Consider the following 23,448-nt stretch of genomic DNA (forward strand, 5'->3'; position numbering starts at 1 on the left):
TTTGATTACATTTCTCTCCTGCTGTAAATCTGCCTTCCCCTCTGCCAACTTATTATTAAAGCCAGGATGGAATTGGTAGAGTGATACGTAAAATTTCCATCTTGGCTTTGACATTCCAGGAAGTTACAAAGCAATTACGGCTGCTGAGCCTCAGGCCCTGATGAATCACAGAACACAGCGAGGGATGGAAGGGGCCAGAGCGGGGACCGAGGGAGATAGTGAGCTGGGAATCAAAGGTCAATTAAAATGAAACAGTCAATTTTAATTTGAATGTCTTGCTTATGTTCACAGCCTCTTCCCATAAATGAGAAAGTAAATGAAGCCTGTTCATTTCTGTGGATGTAGTATGTATTTTTTTTTTTCCGAGGACAATGAAGGTTTTTGAAATGGTTTCCGAGTCTTGAAGATTTGAAGTTTGAAATGTCCCCGGGAGAAAACATGCAAACTGGTGACCTGCCCAAATGTCAGCGGCTGCCTAACAAAGAGCCACCAGCACTAGCCTTAGGGCCATGAGGGTCCGATGCTGTTAGTTTCAGCTTTGGGAATAAGCACCTCTGTGCTTGGGTCCTGGCTCCACCGCTTAATAGCTATATGAGCTTAGCCGAAGTGTGAGCAACTTCTCTGTGCCCCTAGTTCCTCATCAGTAAAATGAAGATAACAAGGCCAACCCCTGCTGTTTATTTTAAAGATTAAGATAAATAATGTCCCCAAGGTGTCAAGCACATTGCCTGTTCAGATGTTCAGTCTTATTTCCTTTCTTCTTGATCAGTGGACCTGAAGCCCAACCAGATGACCTTAAACAACAGCAGTTTAACTAGATTTTTTTTTTTTTTTCCTATTTTTTGGCCAGGCAACAGGCTGGGGATCTTAGCTTCCCAACCAGGAATTGAACCCATGCCCCTGGCAGTGGAAGCAAGGTGTCTTAAGAACTAGACTTCCAAGTAGGTCCTTAGATCTTAATTTAGTGGTATTCACCTTCCTGATGGGGGCTTAGGTTTCAGGGCAATTTTCATTTTCTTCATGTGGGTTTCTTGAACCTATTTCTCTCCCAGAGGCAAATAGAGGGGTTCAGCACCACGGACAGCGGGTGTGCTTTTTGCCTGGTTATCACGGAGTTCATTGGCTGGCTGGACCTTTGGCCCCTTCCTGTCAGCTCAGGGCTGGAAGACTTACTGTGAGCTGTACTGTTGACTTGGTGTTGGCCTGGAGTCTTGTGGTTCTGGCTCTCATCAGTGGGAAACATTTGCTTCCCAGTTCGTATTTCTCTCCTCTAGTTCAGGGCAGGGATTCCTCTAGAAGAAATTCCCAGTCTTTGAAAGGAACTGCTCTGCCTGCAGGTGTGGGCTTCTAGAGTGGAAAAGGTGAGACAAAGGTTACTCAGGGGAACTAGGAATGGGAATTACCCTTGATAATCCAGGACAGTGTAGCTTGGGTGGAGAACTATGAACTTTTCTTTTTTTTAGAAGAGCCAAGTTGGTATGAATCTGAAAGAAGAGGAAGAGAAACAAATGGGAGAATATACAGCAAATTCAATGCCCAGAAGACAAAGCAAGGTGCAATGCATGGATCAAAGTGGTTCCAGAATAAGACTATGAATAGCTAGTGGGCACCAGAATGCTCTTTCAAAGTGATGCATAGAATATGCAGGAGAATACCCATTTCAGAGGAGCTGGGTCAACAAAAGACAGAGCACCCACTGGGGAAGCAAAAACTAGAAATGGAGCACTGCCCAATTGGGGGGTGAGAAGCAATGCAGTAGCAGTGATTTATTGTCCTTTTCCATCCTTCCATTGACCTTTCCTAGGACCTAGGACCTTCCGTAGGGGGTGGTTCCTAGCAAAGGTGGTGGTGATGGGAAATGTGAGGGGTTTTCAAGAGGGAGGCAAGAAGTTCAAGAGCAAGTTCAAGAGTAAGAAGGGGGTGTTTCCCCACCCCCTTCACAAACCATTGCCCTGGATAAAGAAGACAGAGCAAAGCTGTGTACCTAAGGGAAAATCCCAAATTGTCACAGTTTGTATATTGGGAGAGTTCAAGAGCAGATCCAGCTGATGGTGAGGTCATGGTGTTAGCCTGAGATTGAAGAGAGAAGAAGGTAGAAAACAATATCCACACATAACACACCTCTGCCTGGCAGCAATCAACACCTGTTAATTCATTTGCAAGGTTTGGTTCCTGAGAACACCTGCTCCTCTATTCCCCCAGCATCTGATGTTGTCCTTGAAATCAGAATGCCAGCTTCCCAGGGAGGAGCAGAGACACCAACAAACACAGCTGGCAGAAGTCACCCAGCTGGCCTCTTTCCTCATCCCAGCCCTGTAACTTTGCTGGCAAGGCCAACCCACAAGCAGCTCCCTCCCTCCGCCCACAGCTAAGATCCGCTCTGTAGGAAGTCCTGGCATTCATATGTGCCAAGGAACCCAGCTGCCTTTTACCTGGCCCATGCTCTGAGTGATCAGGTGGGGGCTTCGGGCCAGTGGAGAGGAAATCAGAGGGGACCCCTCATCCTGCTCCTGGACCCCTTCCCAGGCTTCTCTGTCCCCATGTTTCTCCCTGATATGGATTAGGTCATACTTGAAGAAGGTTTTCTCATTTCTCTCCGTATCAGTGGTTCTTAAAGTGTGACCACACTTTGGCACCTGCAGCATTACCTGGGAGCCATTTGAAATGCAAATCCTACAGCTCCACCCCAGACCCACAAACGCTCTGGGGACAAAGGTCCAGCAATCTGCTTGAGCAAACCCTCCAGAGGGTTCGGCTGCACACTGGCATTTGAGAGCCCTCATCGACAGGCATCAAAAGAAGAAGCTGCCTCAAATTCAAATGATGTGCAATTGCTCTATTGTTCCCCCCAGCTGGTGGACTGTTGGATTAATTCCAATTTTTTCTTACAAAAACAAAAAGTCTGTATCAGACATCCTCTCAAATATACATCTTCATGGACTCATGCTAGTATTTCTGTAGGGCACATTCTTAAAAATGGATTTACTAGCATGAAGGATGTACACACATTCAAACACTGTTAGATATGCCAAATGGACTTCTCAATTCACCAATTTGCATTCCCACCACAGAAAATGAAAGGGCACATGTCCTCCACAGTCTTTCCAGCTTCAACTAAGTGTTCTCGCTGTTTTCATTTTCTTTTCCAATCTGAGAGGTGAAAATGATATCTTGTTCTGATTTGCATTTCTTTAAGAGTGAAATTGAGCATCTTTTCTTATGTTTATTAGCCATTTTAGCATAGTACTTTTTTGGTTGTCTCTATTTTCAGCAATCATCATGCATGACTTATATAGTTAAAGAAATAAAGAAAAGAAAAATGCTGGCCCCTTCCTTTCTGCAAAGTCCTTTACAGTCCATAAAGGAGCCAGATGGACATTTTAGGGCTGAATGTAGGGTGACCAACTAACTGTGCAACGTTTTGCAGAGGTGAGGATGGAGGTTGCCAGGATATAGGATTTCTAATGCTAAAAATGGGGAAGTCCCAAGCAAACCAGAGTAAGTCAGTCACCTAGTTGGGTGATTTGCTCAGGGCATCACACAGCAAATCAGCAGCCAGCCTTAGGGGAGACTCCCAGACCCCGGATCCCCAGTCCAGGGCCCCTTCTTGTCTATTTATGGAGAAGCAGAAATGGACATGGGAGTGCTGAGTGGCAGGATTTCTCAGTCTCACCCAACTAGACAGGAAGCCCTTTTGCTCATTTCCTTCTTTATTTTTTTTAAAATTTAAATTATTTATTTATTTTACTTTACAACATTGTATTGGTTTTGCCTTACATTGACTTGAATTCACCATGGGTGTATATGTGTTCCCCATCCTGAACCCCACTCCCAACTTCCTCCCCATCCCATCCCTCTGGGTCATCCCAGTGCACCAGCCCCGCGCATCCTGTCTCATGCATCGAACCTGGACTGGCGATTCGTTTCACATGTGATAATTTACACGTTTCAGTGCCATTCTCCTATATCATCCCGCCCTCGCCCTCTCCCACAGAGTCCAAAAGACTGTTCAATACATCTATGTCTCTCTTGCTATCTCACATACAGGGTTATTGTTACCATCTTTCTAAATTCCATATATATGCGTTAGTATACTGTATTGGTGTTTTTCTTTCTGGCTTACTTCACTCTGTATAATAAGCTCCAGTTTCATCCACCTCATTAGAACTGATTCAAATGTATTCTTTTTAATGGCTGAGTAATGTTCCATTGTGTATATGTACCACAGCTTTCTTATCCATTCGTCAGCTGATGGGCATCTAGGTTGCTTCCATGTCCTGGCTATTATAAACAGTGCTGCGATGAACATTGGGGTACACGTGTCTCTTTCAATTCTGGTTTCCTCAGTGTAAATGCCCAGCAGTGGGATTGAGAAGGTAAATAAAATTGACAAACTATTAGCCAGACACATCAAGAAACAAAGGGAGAAAAATCAAATCAACAAAATTAGAAATGAAAATGGAGAGATCACAACAGACAACACAGAAATACAGAGGATCATAATAGACTATTATCAGCATCTATATGCAAATAAAATGGGCAACTTGGAAGAATTGGACAAATTCTTAGAAAAGTACAACTTTCCAAAATTGAACCAGGAAGAAATAGAAAATCTCAACAGACCCATCACAAGCACGGAAATTGAAAGTGTAATCAGAAATCTTCCAACAAACAAAAGCCCAGGAACAGACAGCTTCACAGCTGAATTCTACCAAAAATTTAGAGAAGAACTAACACCTATCCTATTCAAACTCTTCCAGAAAATTGCAATGGAAGGTAAACTTCCAAACTCATTCTATGAGGCCACCATCACCTTAATACCAAAACCTGACAAAGACGCCACAAAAAAAGAAAACTATAGGCCAATATCACTGATGAACATAGATGTAAAAATCCTTAACAAAATTCTAACAAACAGAATCCAACAACATATTAAAAAGATCATACATCATGACCAAGGGGGCTTTATCCCACGGATGCAAGGATTCTTCAATATCCACAAATCAATCAATATAATACACCACATTAACAAATTGAAAAAGAAAAATCATATGATTATCTCAATAGATGCAGAGAAAGCCTTTGACAAAATTCAACATCCATTTATGATAAAAACCCTCCAGAAAGCAGGAATAGAAGGACCACACCTCAACATAATTAAAGCTATATATGACAGACCCTCAGCAAACATTATCCTCAATGGTGAACAATTGAAAGCATTTTCCCTAAAGTCAGGAACAAGACAAGGGTGCCCACTCTCACCATTTACTTCTTTAAACCCAGTGTATATCCCAGAGTCTAACAAAGAGTTGGTAGCTAGTGCTCACTGAAGTCATCATCACAGGATTGAGAAGGGAGAGCCCCAACACGGCAGTACAGTCTGACTCTTGAATTTCAATGTCAGTTGATTGAATCCATTGGGCTTGGACGGCCTATTGTCTTCATTGAACTAAACCGTTTCATATAAAGGACTTGAGTGTCTGCAGATTTTGGTTGCATGGGAGTTCCTAGAATCAATCTCCTATGGGTACTGAAGGATGATTGCATTCTGATCACACATTAGTATCCGTCCAATGATTTTACAGGGAAATGTAGTTGAAAGACCACAGGTGTTGGACAGATTTGAGTTCGAATCAACCAAGCCCAATTACTTACACGCTGCATAGTCTTGGAAAACTGTTTTGATCCTCAGTGTTCTCATCTCTACAATGGAGCCAATTATTCCTGAACCAAGCAGAATGGTTAAGGCATGAGGAGGACATGGGGAAGAAAAGATGGTAGATTATTTTTGCCCCAAAGGTGGGAAGAACCAACACCGGAAGCAGCTGGTCCAGTGGCCACAAAAGAAGCAGCAGCATCTTTTCAGGGCTGTGCACTAAAGGGCCTGAAATATGGTTGTCCCTCTCCTCTCCACGGCATGCTCCCTGGCACAGGGCTGAGGGTGCCCAGAGAGAGTCACGTTTCTTCCTAGAAGGAGTCCTTCCCTTCAAACCATACGGCCGTGGGGCTGTGTCTCCCCAGAGCAGGCACACTTTGCAAATGCACACAAAGGCGTTGTGTAGGCTGACAGCAGCCCTGATCCGCAGCACGCCTGTTTATCGCAGCCCCTCCTCTTCTCCCACCCAGAACCTGGAGAATAGCTTCCTCTCCTGTGGCCCCCAGTGCTGGGTCAGCTAACCCTGATGGGTCATCTGAAGAGCAGTCTTTTGCTCATTAAGAATCATAAATCATTTGCAAAAGAGGACACTGCCCAAACACTGACACAGGTCTCTGTGAATTACTATGTGAGGCAGATGGCTGCCAATTAAGAGGGGACTGGCCATCATAAATTCAGTAGGGCCTCAAATGGAGCATTGTTTAGTGAGGTTCTGGCTCTAAATCCTAACACATCTTCACTCTAGCCTGGCCTTGTGTGTTTACAGACACAACAGGAGCCCAGCTATAGATGCTGGGGGACGTCTTTGGGCAAAATACCCATCTGCCCGGCAGCCAGCCCCTGCTCAATTAAGAGACGAAGAAAAGATGACTGCTAAATGTTCAGTTTACTTCCATCCCTACAAAGATCCAGCCCAAGGGAGAGGGTAATCTAATATATTCTAAGTGATTTAAACTCATTTAAATTTAAAAAAAGAATTCCGCAGCAATGATGAGCTGCAGAGGAAACAGGGGTTTGATGACTCCACAGAACAAGCCAAAAATGTGGCTCAGACAAGAGAGGAAACCCACAGAGGTGATCTAAAATCTGACTGCTCAGCCAGCTAGCTAACCAGTTAAACAGACAGGCAAACCAGGAGATAAGCCTGCAACATCCTCTGAAACCAGGATGGATAGACCTTGGTTCTGCTTTTAATGATAAACTTGAATGAATTATCCTGGAGGAGGGAGAGCCACTATCAATTAAACTGAAATAGTATGCTGATAAAAGAGCTGAGCGATGATAAAAATTAAGCACATTCATTCAGAGGCAGCACGCACATCTCACACCCTCTGTTCAAGGCTCAGGCTCCTCATCCATCACGTCCATGCAGACACGGTTCCTGTATTCACCCTGATGCCAGTCAGAGGCAAAATTCCTCTCTCTGCCTGCACCCCACTCACCCAGAGACCTCCCAGGGAGGGTGCCTCCACACACATCAGCCCCTCCACACACACAGTCATTCCTCACCCACCCCAGAGCTGCACCAGGTACCAGTGGCCAACTCTCCATGCCGAACAAGGTGATGGAGATTCTGCAGCTCCAGTGGTGTCTCTCTATTCCTCAGGAAGGCGCCACCCGCCTGGGTCCTGTGTGTTCCCTGGCTCAGCTCATAGTTTTACAAGCACATCTCAGCTCTCCCTAATGGTATAAGGACCCTGACCACCTGGGGTTCCAGGTCAGGAGTCAGGAAAATGTAACCTCTGGCTGGGAACCTGTGCCTTCAGACTCTCCACAGGAGGTCTGAAGCTTGAAATATGCTTGTGGTTATCGGCCTCCCATGCTACCCTCATGGTGTTGCAGACGTTTGTGAGTGATGAGTCCTTCCACATCTCGCAAGGTTTGGTGGTTGTCATCTACCCAAAGTGAAAGTGTTAGTTGCTCAGTCATGTCCAGTTGTTTGCAACTCCATAGACTGCAGCCCACCAGGCTCCTCTGTCCATGGATTTTTTTCCAGGCAAGAATCCTAGAGTGAATAGCCATTACCTTCTCCAGGGGATCAGGGATCCAACCCAGGTGTCCACATTGAAGGCAAATTCTTTACCCTCTGAGCCACCAGAGAAGCCCCCGTCCACCCAAACGACCTTCTCAAATGTCTGCAATGTGGGCAATCCAGAGATGAGCTGGACAAGGCAGGGGGTGTCTACAGGAGGCAGACTTCCTGTGTCCCACAAAGCCTTACGGGGCGGCACTGCCTTTCAAAGCTTCACAGTCCAGTTCTCAGTTTATTAGGCTGAAATGTTGCCCGGGCTCTGACAGTGAACCGCTTTCTCTGAGGTGGACTCATGTGACACTGAGACCAGAATATGTGCCTTAATTCCAAAGTATTCACTTACAAAGTGTTTATTTACTTGGAGAAGGAAATAGCAACCCACTCCAGTATTCTCGCCTGGAAAATCCCACGGATGGAGGAGCCTGGCAGGCTACAGTCTATGGGGTCACAAAAAGTCACACGCAACTAACACACACACATTCACTTAGAATAAGAAATACAATTATTCACTCAAGCCTAGTGACCTGCATGTTCTTTGCTATAGAGGAGGCTGCATGGGAAGCCAAATTACATTCAAAAGTTTGGGAGCCCAGCCTGGTGTTCTGGGATGACCTAGAGGGGTGGGATGGGGGCGGGGAGAGAGGCTTAAGACCGAAGGGATATATATATAATCATGGCTGATTCGCGTTGTTGTATGGCAGAAATCAACACAACACTGTAAAAATTAAAAACTAAAGAAACCATATAAATGAATAAATAAAGAGGAACAAAACAAGTTTGACTGACCTCAGATGTGGTGGCCACGGCAAGTTCAGCCAGGACCCAGGGCCTCTGACTTCTCATTTGGTGGCTGGATGCCATCACAGGCTCTCAAGAGAAGGTATGCTCCAGGCCAAAGCACTCTTTGCACAGAAAGGCTTTTGGCCTGAATCTAAAGCTTTTGGCCCATTGTAGAAGCAGACCAAAGTCCTCCTCCAATGCAAGCCAGCCTCCCTCCCAGGCCCCTCCCCCTGTGTTTACTGCTTGATCTTGGGGCTTATGGAAGAGGCCCCCATCAAGAGACGCACACTGCCCAGCATCAAGGAGTGTTCCTGACTGACAGCCTCCATCAGGGGCCTTCACCACTCCTCCTGGGCTGGCCCCTGGCCAATGACTGAGCAAGGCAGTGTACTCTGGCCTGGCCATTTCTGCCCAATGCCACACCCCGCTAATGGGCAACCTGTGCTCTGGAGCACCCCCTGGGCTGGCAGAGGCCTTACAGGGTCTGCGGTGTGGTCTCACAGCTCCTCTGGCCCATCCTGCCTTCTCCCGTTGTCTTTACACAGGAGTTGTTCCTAGGAAGAGGTTTTGCTTTTTGGTCCATTCCAACATCGTGAGGATCCCAGCCTCCTGCCATGCTCTAGATGAGAGGTTAGCAAAATTGTGGCCCGTGGCCCAATCCTGGCCCGCGGCCTGTTTTGTAAATAAAGTTTTATTGGAACACAGACAACTGTATGTTTACTTACTGTCTCTGGTTGCTTTCGCACTACAGTGGCTGAGCTGAGCAGTTGTAACAGAGACCTGCAAAGCCTAAAATATTTCGTATTTTGAAATGGAAAAACAACTTCTGCTCTAGCTATGACAGTTCTGAGGGCAACCACAGACTAATGCCATGAAAAATGAGGGTCTCTTCCCAAAGCCTAGACCCGTGAGCCTGAGACACCCACTCTGTGCCTCATCTTATGTGTGTTTCTCCCTGACTCATAACTGATCTCAAACAAGATCTTGAAGTAGATAAGGAACTATAAGTACAGAATTCAGAGCCTGAAAGATATTGGAAGGTCAAGGAGGATCTGTGTCATCTCGCCATGTTCAGACTGGCTCTGTCCACTGGCCACTGCCTTCCTGATGAAGCTACAAAGCCACCCTGCCATTGCTGTGTGTGTGCGGGCTTAAAGGGGCCTACAAGCTTTTGACCATGACTCTGAAAATCAAGAGACAAGGATGTGGTGTAACCTATTACTGTTACCCATCACACTTCTACCACTATGGGGAACAGCACTCTGATTTTCCTTGGGGAAACAACCTCCCTCCCATTCAAAATCATGTGGTTTCTGTAGGTGCTAATGTCACTTCTGGATCCAAGGATGAACATGAGACCTTAGCCTGGCCAATCTGACTGTTCCATTCCTCTGGACACTGTAACTGAGTTGGGGACAGGGGACAGCCTGGGTTGGGAAGATCCCTTGGAAGAAGGCATGGCAACCCACTCCAGTATTCTTGCCTAGAGAATTCCATGGACAGAGGAGCCTGGCGAGCTATAGCCCACAAGGTTACTAAGAGTTGGACATGATGGAGTAATTACATTGAATTGCACACAGGTCCTGCTGGTCTTTGACTAGAGCTATTACGACAAGAGGTTTCCCTGTTCTCATTGCTGAAAGACTGATGCATAACCCTGGCACTTCCGGGAGCCATCCTGCCACTGCTTAGGGAGCGCTTGTCTGAGAGTGATGCCAACATCTGAGAAAGCAGAGTCAAGGGTGAGGGGGATGGATTCCTATGGATGTCATTTCAGCACCTGGGTTTAGCCATGCCTGGAGCTAGATCCAACCATGGAGTTCTCAGTTACATAAGCCATAAGGTTCTGCATTTTGCTTAAACTAGTTTGAGTGGGCTTTTCTATCACTTGCAACCCCAAAGACCTGACTTGAGGACTTCCCTGGTGGCAGAGTGGATAGGAATCCATCTGCCACTGCAGAGGGCATGGGTTTGATCCTTGATCCATGCAGATTCCACATGCCACAGAGCAACTGAGCCTGTGCCCCACAATTACAGAAGCCCACACACCCTGGAACCTGTGCTCTGCAAAAAGAGAAGCAACTGCAATAAGAAGCCTGTGCACCACAGCGAAGAGGAGCCCCCACTTGCTACAACTACAGAAAGCCTGCAAGAAACAATGAACACCCAGTGCAACCAAAAGTAAATAAATAAATATTTTTTTAAAAGACCTAACTTGATTGGTAGTAGGACTACATCCAGATCATATCCTCCTGACATACTGGGTATTCCAGAAAGGAGACTGGGACTCCTAGAAAAGAGGCTGGAGATGCTGAAAGGTTACAGGGAAGAGGGGACCTGGGTTTGCACCTCTACATCCCCAGAGGCAAGGGCAGGAGTCCTAGTGCAGAGACTCGGATCTCAGAGGTGGAGAGTGTCTTCATCCCAAAGCCCTCTGCTGTGATGGCGGTGCCCTTTGCAGGCATTTTGCCTGCTACTGCAAAGCAATTCCTTCATGAAACAGTCTGAAGTTATTTCCAAATCCTCCAAGCTGTGTAGCCACGGGGACTTTATTAGACGTATTTATTCTGTAACCCAGCGTCTCACAAGACATCCAGGGATTTCCTTTAAGCTGCCTCTCCTCCCTCCCAGGAAGAATCCTCATGCTGCTTCTCAGACATTAAAAATAAGATGAGAAAGCCCCTGTCATTCAGGTCCGAACCAGCTTAGCTGACTGGCTTCTGCCGGCTCCCCAGCCACACCCACGTTCCTGTTTGTGCTAAATCCCCTTGTGGCTGAGAGACTTCACCCGCCATGGCCAAACCCACTCTTAGATCTTCAAGGCTGAGGAGACAGTTGAAATGCAACAGAAAACAACACTATTTATATTTTCATTTCTATTAGACTTTTATAATGATTTCTTATTGAACTGAAGCTTAAATGGCTCAAGACTGATTGTAATAGAACATTTAATTGTTTGCTTGTCTAACTCTCTCAGTCCTAATTAAATATTGTTTTTCACTGAGCAGCTTACACATTGGTGTTTTTCTCCCCATCAGTGAAGAGAGCACGGGAACCGAGGCAGAATTCAGATGAGACCGGGCTCCCTCCCTGCTCGCATCTTATTCATTTTTTGTCCAACAACAGGAAGCAGAGCCCTCTGGAGGGAGAATCGCTGAGTTCTCAGGAAGAGCTTTCGGAGATAATCTCATGCCAGTCCTCGGAGATGACCTGGGTGGTTAAAAGATGAGCTATGACTGCTCACGTTACCTTGTAGGGTTTCCTATAGAAAGAGCTGGCTCGTGGTTTTAAAAGCTGGTGTGGGAGCCATTGCTGGCCCCTTTCTCCCACAACCCTTCTCAGCAGCATTACCCTTAGTGTCACCAAAATCCAGCCACATCTCATCACCTCCAGGCCATCATCCAGATCTAAGCCACATTCACCTCTTGCCCAGATTACTGCAGAAACCTCTTTCTTGGCCTCTTCCGTTTATCCCAGTCTCGCTACCATCTGTTCCCACCAGAGCAGCCGAAGTCCCTCCATTCCCCACTCCCGATCCCAGGACCCTGCAGTGGCCCCCAGCTCACTCAGAAGAAAGCCAGAGTTCTGACAGTGGCCTCCACCCTGTGGCTCCTATTGACTTTGTCTCCTAATTCCCCTCTGCTCATTCAGCTCCAGCCTCACTTACCTCCTATCTACCTCCTTGGACACTCTTCACGGGCTTCCTCCTCCGGGCTTTTCATTTACCACTCCCTCTTCCTGGAATTTTGTCTGTCCCTGAAATCTGCAGGCTTGTTCCATTACTCCTTCACATCTTCATTCAAATGTCACCTGTAGTTGGTTGGGGGTGGGGGGCTCTGATCCGCCCATTTAAAATTCCCACTATCCCACACTCCCTATCCTCCCACTTAGTTTTATTTTTCTCCATAGATTTTACTGCTGACATACCTTTTTAGTTCACCCATTTATTCTGTTTATTGTCTACCTGCCCTCCTAGAATGTTAACTCTAGGAGGACAAGGATTATTCTCTGCTATTTTTACTGTTGAATCCCGAGTGCTTACTAAAATGCCTGGCCCTAAGTAGGTGTGAAATATTTTTTGAGTGAATGGAATAAATATATATGAATGAATGAATAATACAATGGCAAGGGTCTACTCCAGGGAGAAATATCAACAACCTCAGATATGCAGATGATACCACTGTAACAGCAGAAAGTGAAGAGGAACCAAAGAGCTTCTTGATGAGGGTGAAAGAGGAGAGTGAAAAGGCTAGCTTAAAACTCAACATTCAAAAAACTAAGATTATGGCATTGTTCCCATCACTTCATGGCAAATAGATGGGGAAACAATGGAAACAGTGACAGATTTTCTTTTCTTGGGCTCTAAAATCACTGCAGACAGTGACTGCAGCCATGAAATTAAAAGATGCTTGCTCCTTGGAAGAAAAGCTATAACAAATCTAGACAGTATATTAAAAAGCAGAGACGTCATTTTGCTGACAAAAGTCCACATAGTCAAAGCGATGGTTTTTCTAGTAGTCATGCAGAGATGTGAGAATTAGAGCATAAAAAAGGCTGAGCACCGAAGAATTGATGCTTTTGAGTTATGGTGTTGGAAAAGACTCTTGAGAGTCCCTTGGACTGCAAGGAGATCAAACTAGTCAATCCTAAAGGAAATCAACCCTGAATATTCTTTGGAAGAACTGAGGCTGAAGCAGAAACTCCAATACTTTGCCCATCTGATGCAAAGAGCCAACTCATTGGAAAAGACTCTGATGCTGGGAAAGATTGAAGGCAGGAGGAGAGGGAGATGACAGAGGATAAGATGGTTGGATGGCATCACTGACTCAATGGACATGAGTTTGAGCAAACTCTGGGAGACAGTGAAGCCTGGTGTGATGCAGTCCATGAGTCACAAAGAGTTGGACATGACTTAGTGACTGAACAACAAAAACTCTAGGCCAGGAGCCTGGATGCATTTGCGCTTTCCATCCCAGCATGCTGGGTATCAAAGAAATCTTCCCATGGGAGATGCAGGCGCTAGGGGCAACATCCCGTGAGCATCTTCAGAGTGAGCTCCAGAGCTTAGAATAAGCCCTAACCTTCCAGCTGTGTTTATTTAATTGGGGGGGCAAAATGGTGGAAGGAGAGGGAGCTTGAACCTGAGTTTAAAAGAGGCTCTGGTTAACAGCACGAGAAGGAACAAGTTGACTCAAAGACCTTCCCAGAGGTATCAGAGGTGAGGACAGCTCAGAGAAAAATGAGGCATTGCTGTGAATACCCATACAGTCTGTGGGTGCTCTGGGAGCCTGGGGATGACCTTCTCTGTTTGAGAACCAGGTCAATCAAGGAAAACTTTCTTGAGGGGAAAGGGAACGTAGGTGATATAGCCAGGACCACTCTATCTGTACGGGACACATAGGATCATGGGGTCAGCCTCCAGGTGGCCCGTTTCCAGGACCAAAATCATTGAGACATGTTCTTCTCCAAAGTCTCCTGGAGAGGGCATTCCACTTTATCCCGTATTCACCAGGTATGGGGTTACAAACTTCTTATAAAAGAGTATTTTTTCATGATACTTCACATTTGAGAAACTCACTCAGTTTAGTCTAACGTTTATATATTCATCAAATTTTCAAGGTTTGCAAATTTTACATTTTCGACAGTTATGTCAAATGTCCCACTGGAAATGTACCAATTTATACTGTCCTTTCCTCATACCTTACATTGAGTATCTATCATGTTTTCATCTTCTTTGAAGGGAGTCAAACTTCCCAGAGATTTGTCTATTTGATTTATCTTTTCAAAGTTCTGGTTCTTGATTTGACTAATCAATTCCTTGACTTTTTGCTTTGTGATTAATGTAGGTTCTTATCTTTATTAATTTCTTCCTCTCACTGTTATTTTGCTATTTGCTTTCCAGCTTCTGATTTTTGAAATCTTAAGCCAATTATTCTCAATCTTTCAACATTTAAGCATATTTATCTTAGTAATAACAGCTCTAGATTATGGATTTTACTGAGAATAACTTTAGTCAGATTCCCATATGTACTTTTATACAGTGCTCTCACCATCTTAAATGTCTAAATAGTCTGTCTTTTCAGTATTGATTTCCATTTTGACAGAAGAGTTATTTTTTATTTTGTTTAATTTCTGAATATCATTTATCTTAATGTAGGCATACTCTTGCTATTAATGTGACCAGGAAATACAGCTTATAAAATTTTAATTTGGAGATTTGTTGTGGATTTCTTCACCAGATATATGTACTGTATATCAGTCAGGATAAGTTAGATTAAGCTGCAGTCCAAACACCCCACCCAAGACATCAGTGGTTTAAATAGCTTGGGTAAACAGAGTTCTTCTCAGCGCAGTCATTCAGGGGCCCAATATGATGGTATCTTCATTTTGACACATACTTCCATGATCACAGAGGCAGAGAAAAGAGCCTGGCTCTTTTTTTTTTTTTTAATTATTTATTTTAATTGGAGGATAATTAGTTTACAATATTGTGATGGTTTTTACCATACATCAACATTGACTGGCCACAGATAGACATGTGTCCTCCCCCCATCCTGAACCCCACTCCCACCTCCCTCCCCACTCTATCCCTCAAAGTTGCTCCAGACCACCAGCTTTGGGTGCCCTGCTTCATGCATCGAACTTGCACTGATCATCTATTCTACACATTCAATGCTATTCTCTCCAATCATCCCACTCTCACCTTCTCCCCCGAGTCCAAAAGTCTCTTCTTTACGTCTGTGTCTCCTTTGCTGCCCTGCATGTAGGATCATCGTTACCATCTTTCTAAATTCCATATATATGCGCTAATATACAGTATTTGTCTTTCTCTTTCTGACTTAGTTCACTCGTATAATAGAGCCTGGCTCTTTAAACCACTTCTGTGCCCATTTCATCAGCTAAAGAAAACTCAAGATTCCTGAGTTCAACAGAGCATGGATGTCTTTTTTTTTTTAATTGAAGGATAATTGCTTTACAGAATTTTGTTGTTTTCTGTCAAACCTCAACATGAATCAGCCATAGGTATACATGTATCTCCTCCCTTCTGAAGCTCCCTCCCATCTCCCTCCCCATCCCACCCTCTAGGTTGACACAGAGCCCCTGCTTGAGTTTCCTGAGCCAGACAGCAAATTCCCGTTGGCTATCTATTTTACATATGGAGCATGGTTGTCTTATCCTCTAAAGAGAGGAGTGGTGAGTATTTATGAATAAGCATTCTAGCATGAGCATTCAACAGATACTTATAAAAGACTATGGCGATACCACCTACTACATATCAAAGATTACTATAGACATTGGGACAACTTTTAGCTCAAGTCCTGCTTCCTTCTCCCATCCATTTTCCAGCTAGAGGTGGCCATGTGACCCAGATATAAATGGAAGTTGATGGGGTTCCGGGGAAAGATTTTGCTTTTCTGATATTGGTGCTGCCCTGTCTTCCTCCTTCTCTCTGTCTTGACTGCTAATGTGAGAAAGGCCAGAAGAATCCCAGATGCTTGATGTTGTTGAGCATCCGAACCAAAACCAGCAGCAGCCTACCTTCAGATTTCTCACATGAAGAAAAAATAGATTCGTGTTTGTCCAAGCCACTGTGGTTGTGTTTCTTGTTACCTGCATCTGAGGACATTTTTAAAAAATCTTTATTTATCTACTTATTTTATTGCAGTATAGTTGCTTTACAACGTTGCATAAGTTTCTGCTGTACAATGAAGTGAATCGGTCATATGCACTCACATGTCCTCCCTCTTGGGCTTCCCTCCCACCCAAGCCCCATCCCACCCCTCTAGGTCATTACAGAGCACAGAGCTGGCTTCCTGTTGAATGCATTTCTGATCCACATAATAATTCAGCATATAAACAAGACAGACAATTTCCATCTTCAGTGAATGACAATCCTTTGGAAGTATTCTGTTGTGAGATAACAGAATATGGAATATATATAGAATATATGTATATGTATATATGGCTTCCCTGGTAGCTCAGATGGTAAAGAATCCGCCTGCAGTGCAGGAGATCTGGGTTCTATCCCTGGGTTGGGGAGATCCTCTGGAGAAGGAAATGGCAACCCACTCCAGTATTCTTTTTTTTTTTTTTTTTTAATTTTAATTGGAAGCTAATTACTTTACAATATCGTGGTGGTTTTTGCCATAACATTGACATGAATCAGCCATGAGTGTACATGTGTTCCCCATCCCGAAACCCCCTCCCACCTCCCTCCCCATCCCATCCCTCTGGGTTGTCCCAGTGCACTGGCTTTGAGTGCCCTGTTCCATGCATTGAACTTGGACTGGTCATCTATTTCATTCTTGCCTGGGAAATCCCATGGACAGAGGAGCCTGGCGGGCTAAGGTCCATGGGATTGTAAAGAGTCGGACACGATTAAGCAACTAACATATATATATATATATATATTTTTTTTTTCTGACCTGGTTCCTCCACAAAGCTCCTAAAACTCTGGTGATTTTCAGAATGATTAAGAGCACTTGGAGCATCTTTCATTCTAATATTTGGTATTTGATCTCAGTTCCTGATCAGAGTTCCTAAATCCCACGGAATTCCCTCAGCGACAGCAGTGTCTTTTGTTCTCATGAGGAAACTCTTAATGTACTCCTGGATGAGGGGCAGGTCACCAGAAAGACCAAGACACAATTAGAAGCTTGGAATTTTCAGCCCTGCTCCCAATTCTCCAGAGAGGAAGCCTCCATTTAAAAAATCCACTAGTATAGGGGTTAGAGAACACCCAGGTTGAACACACCCATGTATTAGGAGGGTGACTCACCCCAACTCCACTGGGACAGGAGTTTCTCTGCCGGAAGTGTTGTAAGTGCGGTATTGGTAGTAGCATGAGAGTTAAGGATGAAAGACACCAGAGGGGTGACTTTTCCCTGTTTGTCTATAGACAGCCAAACACAATGCTGAGTGTTTTCTAAATATGCAAGAGAGTTTATGTGATTCCAAGTCTCACAAAATCTTTATCCTTAAAAATATGCTGTGAGGACTTGCCTGGTGGTCCAGTGGTTAAAAATCTGCCTGCCAATGCAGGGGACATGAGTTCAATCCCTGCTCTGGGGAGATTCCCCATGCCATGGAACAACTAAGCCTGTGCACCCCAACTAATGAAGCCTGTGCACCCCAGAGCCTTGCTCTGCAACAAGAGAAGCCACTGCAATGAGAAGCCCACAGACCACAGCAAAGAGCAGGCCCTGCTCCCTGCAACTAGAGAAAGCCCATGAGCAGCAATGAAGAAGCCAGTGCAGGCAATAATAAAAAAAAATAAAAATAGATAATAAATAATAAAAATATGCTGTGAAATAAGATTTGCAAAATGTTGCTGATTGTAGTACAAAGAAACTATTTTCCCTCTCTTTTTTATCAGTTATAATAGGCTTGGGCTTCCCACATGGTAAAGATGGTAAAGAATCTGCCCAAAATGAGGGCAACCCACTTTCGATCCCTGGGTCAGGAAGAGCCCCTGAAGATGAAAATGGCAATCCACTCCAGTGTTCTTACCTGGAGAATTCCATGGACCAAGGGACCTGGTGGGCTACAGTCTATAGGGTTGAAAACAGTCAACACGACTGAGTGACTAACACACACACACACACACACACACACACATAATAGGCTTAACAACCATACTAACAATTACTTAGACTTCACTGTTCTTATTTGCAGTGACAGCTTTGTTGAGATACAATACATAAACAACATACTTAACCTGTTTAAAGTGTAAGTCAATGGATTTTAGTATGTTCACAGAGCTGTGCAGCCATCACAATCTATTTCAGGATATTTTCATCACCCCAACAAGAAACTCTGTACCCACCAAAAGTGCCTCCTATTTCACCCCAACCTGCCTCCTTCACTCCAGTCCCACCCACAGCCCTAGACAAATACTAATCTGTTTTCTGTCTCTATGGATTTGCTTGTTCTGGACATTTCATGTAAATGGAGTGATACATTATGTGGTTTTTTAGACTAGCTTCTTCCACTTATAGTTCATTCATGTGTTAGCATGTATCAGTACTTCATTTCTTTTTATTCTTAAATATTATTCTATAATATGAATATACCACATTTTCATTTATTTGTTGGTAGAAGGACATTTGCGGAGAAGGCAATGGCACCCCACTCCAGTACTCTTGCCTGGAAAATCCCATGGATGGAGGAGCCTGGTAGGCTGCAGTCCATGGGGTCTCGAAGAGTCAGACATGACTGAGCGACTTTACTTTCACTTTTCACTTTCATGCACTGGAGAAGAAAATGGCAACCCACTCCAGTATTCTTGCCTAGAGAGTCCTGGGGACGGCAGAGCCTGGTGGGCTGCTGTCTATGGGGTCACACAGAGTTGGACACAACTGAAGCGACTTAGCAGCAGCAGCAGAAGGACATTTGATTTGTCTCCATTTTCTTTGCTATTATGAATAATGTTGCAATGAATATTCCTATACAAGTATTCATTTAAAGACTTGCTTTCAGTTATTCTGGATATATATCTGGGAGTGGAATTGCTGAGTTGTATGTTAACTCAATGTTTAACTTTTTGAGAAACTTCCAAGCTGTTCCCTAAAATGGCTGCACTGTTTTGCATTCCTACCAACAGTTATGAGGATTCCAATTTCTCCATATCTTCTCCAACCCTTGTTATTACCTTCTTTTTTATTTTAGCTCTTGGTGGGAGTGTAATACCTCACTGTGGGTTTGATTTGCATTTCTTTGGCAGCTAATGATATTGACATCTCATATGTTTATTGGTCATATGTGTATCTTCTTTGGGAAACTGTCTATTTAAATTCTTTGCCTACTTTTAAGTTGGGTTGTCTTTGTACTGTTGAGCTTTGAGAGTCATTTATATATATTAGTACAAATTTCTTATTGGGAATATGATTTGCAAAAATTATTTCCCATTCTATAGGTTGTCTTTTCACTTTTTTGATAGTGACTTTCAAAGCACAACAGTTTTTAAATCTGATGATGCCAATTTCTATTTTTTTCCTTCTGCTTGTGCTTTTGGTGTCAACTTTACAAAGATTTACATCAACATTTTCTTCAAGAATATAATAGTTTTATCACTTCACTTAATTATTTGGCTGTGCTGGGTCTTAGTTGTGGCAACAGGATCTTCAGTCTTCATTGCAACATACAGGGTCTCATGACTGCAGTGTGTGCACTTCTTAATTGCAGCATGCATGTGGGATCTAGTTCCCAGACCAGGGACTGAACCCAGGCTCCCTGCATTGGGATTGTGGACTCTTACCCCCTGGACCACCATGGGAAGTCCCTATCATTTAATTTTAGTCTTTGACTCATTTTGAATTAATTTTTGTTTATGGTGTGAGATGGGCTTCCCAGGTGACTCAGCAGGAGAGAATCCTCCCACAGTGCAGAAGACACAGGAGACACCGCGGGTTCGATTCCTGGGTTGGGAAGATCCCCAGGAGGAGGGCATGGCAACCCACTCCAGTATTCTTGCTTTGGAGAATCCCATGGACAGAGGAGCCTAGCTGGCCACAGTCCATAGAGTTGCACAGAGTCAGATGTGAGTGAAGCAACTGACTACACACACATGGTGTGAGACAGAGATTTGACTTCATTCTTTTGCATGTGATATCCAGTTGTCTTTACAGTATTTGTTTTTTGTCTCACTGGGTTGTCTTCACACTCTTGTTGAAAGTCAGTTGACTTTTATTAATATGAGGGTCTATTTCTGGATTTTCAGTTCTATTCTACTGACCTGGATATCTGTCCTTATTCCAGTACTATACTGTCTTGACTACCATAGCTTTCTAGTAAGTTTTGAAGTTAGGACATAGAGTACTCCAACTTCTTTTTCAAGATTTCTTTTGGTTTATTCTGGATCCCTTAAATTTCCATATGAATTTTTGTATCAGCCTGTCAATTTTGGCAAAGAAGAAGACAGTTGTGGTTTTGGTAGGGATTTCATTGACCCTGTAAATCAATTTGAGAAATATTGCCAACTTAACAATATTGTCTTCCAATCCATGAGTATGGGAGGTCTTTTGATTTATTTAAATCTACTTTCTTTCAATACTGTTTTGTAGTTTCAACATACAAACCTTGCATTTCTTAAGTTTATTCCTGAGTATTTTATTTTTTGATGGTGTTGTAAATGGAATTGTTTTTTTAACTTCATTTCCAGGCTGTGCATCACTAGTGTATGAAACTACAATTAGTTTTTGTATATTGATCTTGTATTTTGCAAACTTAATTTATTAGTTCTAATTGCTTTTTTAGTGGATTCCTTCAGAATTCTCTCTATATAAGACCATGTTATCTGCAAGTAGAGGTAATCTGACTTCACTGTTTCCAATCTGAGTCTTTTATTTCATTTTCTAGCCTAATTTCCCTGACTAGAAACTCCAGTACAATGTTTAGTAAAAGTGGTGAGAACACATGAGATCAACGATTGTAGTAGTGTAACTCTACATATGGGAAGAAGCAACAAGAAGGAGTACTTTCCTGGACCATAAGAGGCAAGTGGGCTGGAGGCGGTCTGAGCCTCTTGGCCCCGTGAATGAGGCCTGCTCCAATAACAATAGCACACCGAGTGGGCTATCTGCGAAATCTTCGCCAGACCTGGGAATCAGCATTCCTAGCACTATGGGATAAATGGTCATGAAATGCCCCACAAACCACGGTCAGATTTCCTGCCGACTGGAAACTGGATCTTGTCACCTACCTCTACAAGGATTAAATCCTAACCACTGAAGCTGCTGACCTTCAACATCCCCTGAAAGAAGTTCGGGGTGGAGATCAGGAATGGGGCACTCTGTGCTCTGGGCAAAACTGGCACAACAGATCCTCAAAACGTTAGACAATTTCAGGAGAAAAGTTTATGAGTCTCAGTTCTTGCATCTTCTCCTACCTAAAGAAACACTAACATCAGTAACGGTGACATCTGCTCTGGCTGTTAAGGAGAATATTACAATTAAAAGTCAAAATGAAATTAAAAAAAAAATGAGAACAGATATCCTTCTTGTTCCCAGTCTTAGGAAGAAACATTCAGTCTTTTTCCACTTAGTATGATGTTAGCTGTGGGTTTTCAATAGATGTTCTTTATCAGGTTAGGACGTTTGCTTCCATTCCTAGTTAAGTATTTTTATAATGAAGGAGTGTTGAATAGTGTCAAGTCCCTTTCCTCAGCTACTGAGATAATCATGTGATTTTGTCCTTTATTCTATTCATGTGGTCTTTTACAATAATTGACTTTGGGACCTCCTATTTCAGGGACAGATCCCATTTAGTCATGGGGTATAATCATTTTTATATATTGCTAGACTCAGCCTACTAGGTTTTGTTGCAGATTTTTGCATTCATATTCATAGTTTCCTTTTCTTGTGAAAGCCTTACCTTATTGGGGTATCAGCATAATACCAGTCTCAAAGAATGAGTTGCAAAGTGTTCCCTTCTCTTCAGTTTTTAGGAAGAGTTTAGTATCGGTCCTTTAAATGTTTGGTAGAATCCACCAATGAAACCTTCTGGCTCTAGGCTTTTCTTTAGGGGTAATTTTGTTTTGTTTTACTAACTCAATATTTTTACTTGTTAAAAGTCTATTCAGATGTTCTCCTATTTCCTGAGTCAGTTTTGGTAGTTTATATCTTCCTAAGAATTTGTCCATTTTGTCTAAGTTATCTAATTTGTTGGCTACAGTGTTCAGAGTATTCTCTTATAATCCTTTTTATTTCTGTAAGGTCAATAGTTATGTTGTAAAAAGAAGAGAGAAAAAAAGAGCTTCTTCTCTCAAATCTCTACTCTATGCCTTTTCTCAATCCTTAACGTCTGACACCCAAATGTGGAAGGGTTTTTCCAACACCAAGCAATTCTCCAATCTTCTGTAGAAACCAATTGGATGCCCTACAGTGCAATAGCCCTGATACTGTCTACTGGGGTTAGCACATATCCCACAAAGGACTCAGTACCCCAGGACTGCACACACACCCCCACTTTAGACGGCAATTGCAAGTCCAGCTTGTTACCTGTGCTTCTGGCCAACTGACTATAAATCACAGATTTCCATTACACCCTCTCCTTCTGATAATTTGCTAGAATGGCTCACAGAACTCAGCAAACGATTTACCAGATTGCCAGTTTATTATAAAAGAATACAACTCAGGACGGCCACATGGAAGAGATGCACAGGGCAAGCTATGTGGGAAGGGGCAAGGGACTTCCATGCCCTCTCCAGCAAGCCACAGAGCCAGAAATCTGTGTTCACCAACAGGGAAGCTCTCCAAACTCTGCACTTTAAAGATTTTTATGTAGGCATGACTGATTACATCATTGGCCACTGGTGATTAACACAACTTCCAGCCTGCCCCAACTCCTCTCAGAAAGTTGTGGGGTGGGATTGAAAGTTTCAACCCTCTAAACAAGTAGCTGGTTCCCCTGGCAACCAGTTCTTCCCTTCCCCAACCCTTAGGAGGTTTCCCAGTTATCACATCATCATAAACTCAGGTGTGATTGAAAGGGGAGTGTTAGGACTAAAACAGACATGACACTCCTTTCATTGTTAACCACTCTCATCACTTAGGAGATTCCGAAGGTTCTAAAAGTTCTGTTGTCAGTAACCTGATGAAGACCAAGTACGTATTTCTTTATTATAAATCACAAAGTCCTCTTTTTCATTCTTGATTTTAATAATTTGAGTCCTGTTTTTCTTGATCAGTCTAACTAAAGATTTGCCACTTTTGTTGACCTATTCAAAGTACCAACTTTTTGTTTTTTCTCTATTGTTTTTCTAAGCTTTATTTATTAATTTCTACTCTACACATTATTGTTTCCTTCTGCTTTCTTTGGGTTTAGTGTGTTCTTTTTCCCCATTTCTTTTTTTTTTTTTTATTTTTATTTACTTATTTTTGGCTGCACTGGGTCTTCCTTGCTGCCCATGGGCTTCTGTAGTTGCAGTGCTCAGGTTTCTCTTGGTGTGGAGCATGAACTCTAGGGCATGGGGGCTTCAGTA

The sequence above is a fragment of the Cervus elaphus genome, chromosome 10 (genome assembly GCF_910594005.1).
Source record: "Cervus elaphus chromosome 10, mCerEla1.1, whole genome shotgun sequence".
Taxonomy (NCBI): Eukaryota; Metazoa; Chordata; class Mammalia; order Artiodactyla; family Cervidae; genus Cervus; species Cervus elaphus.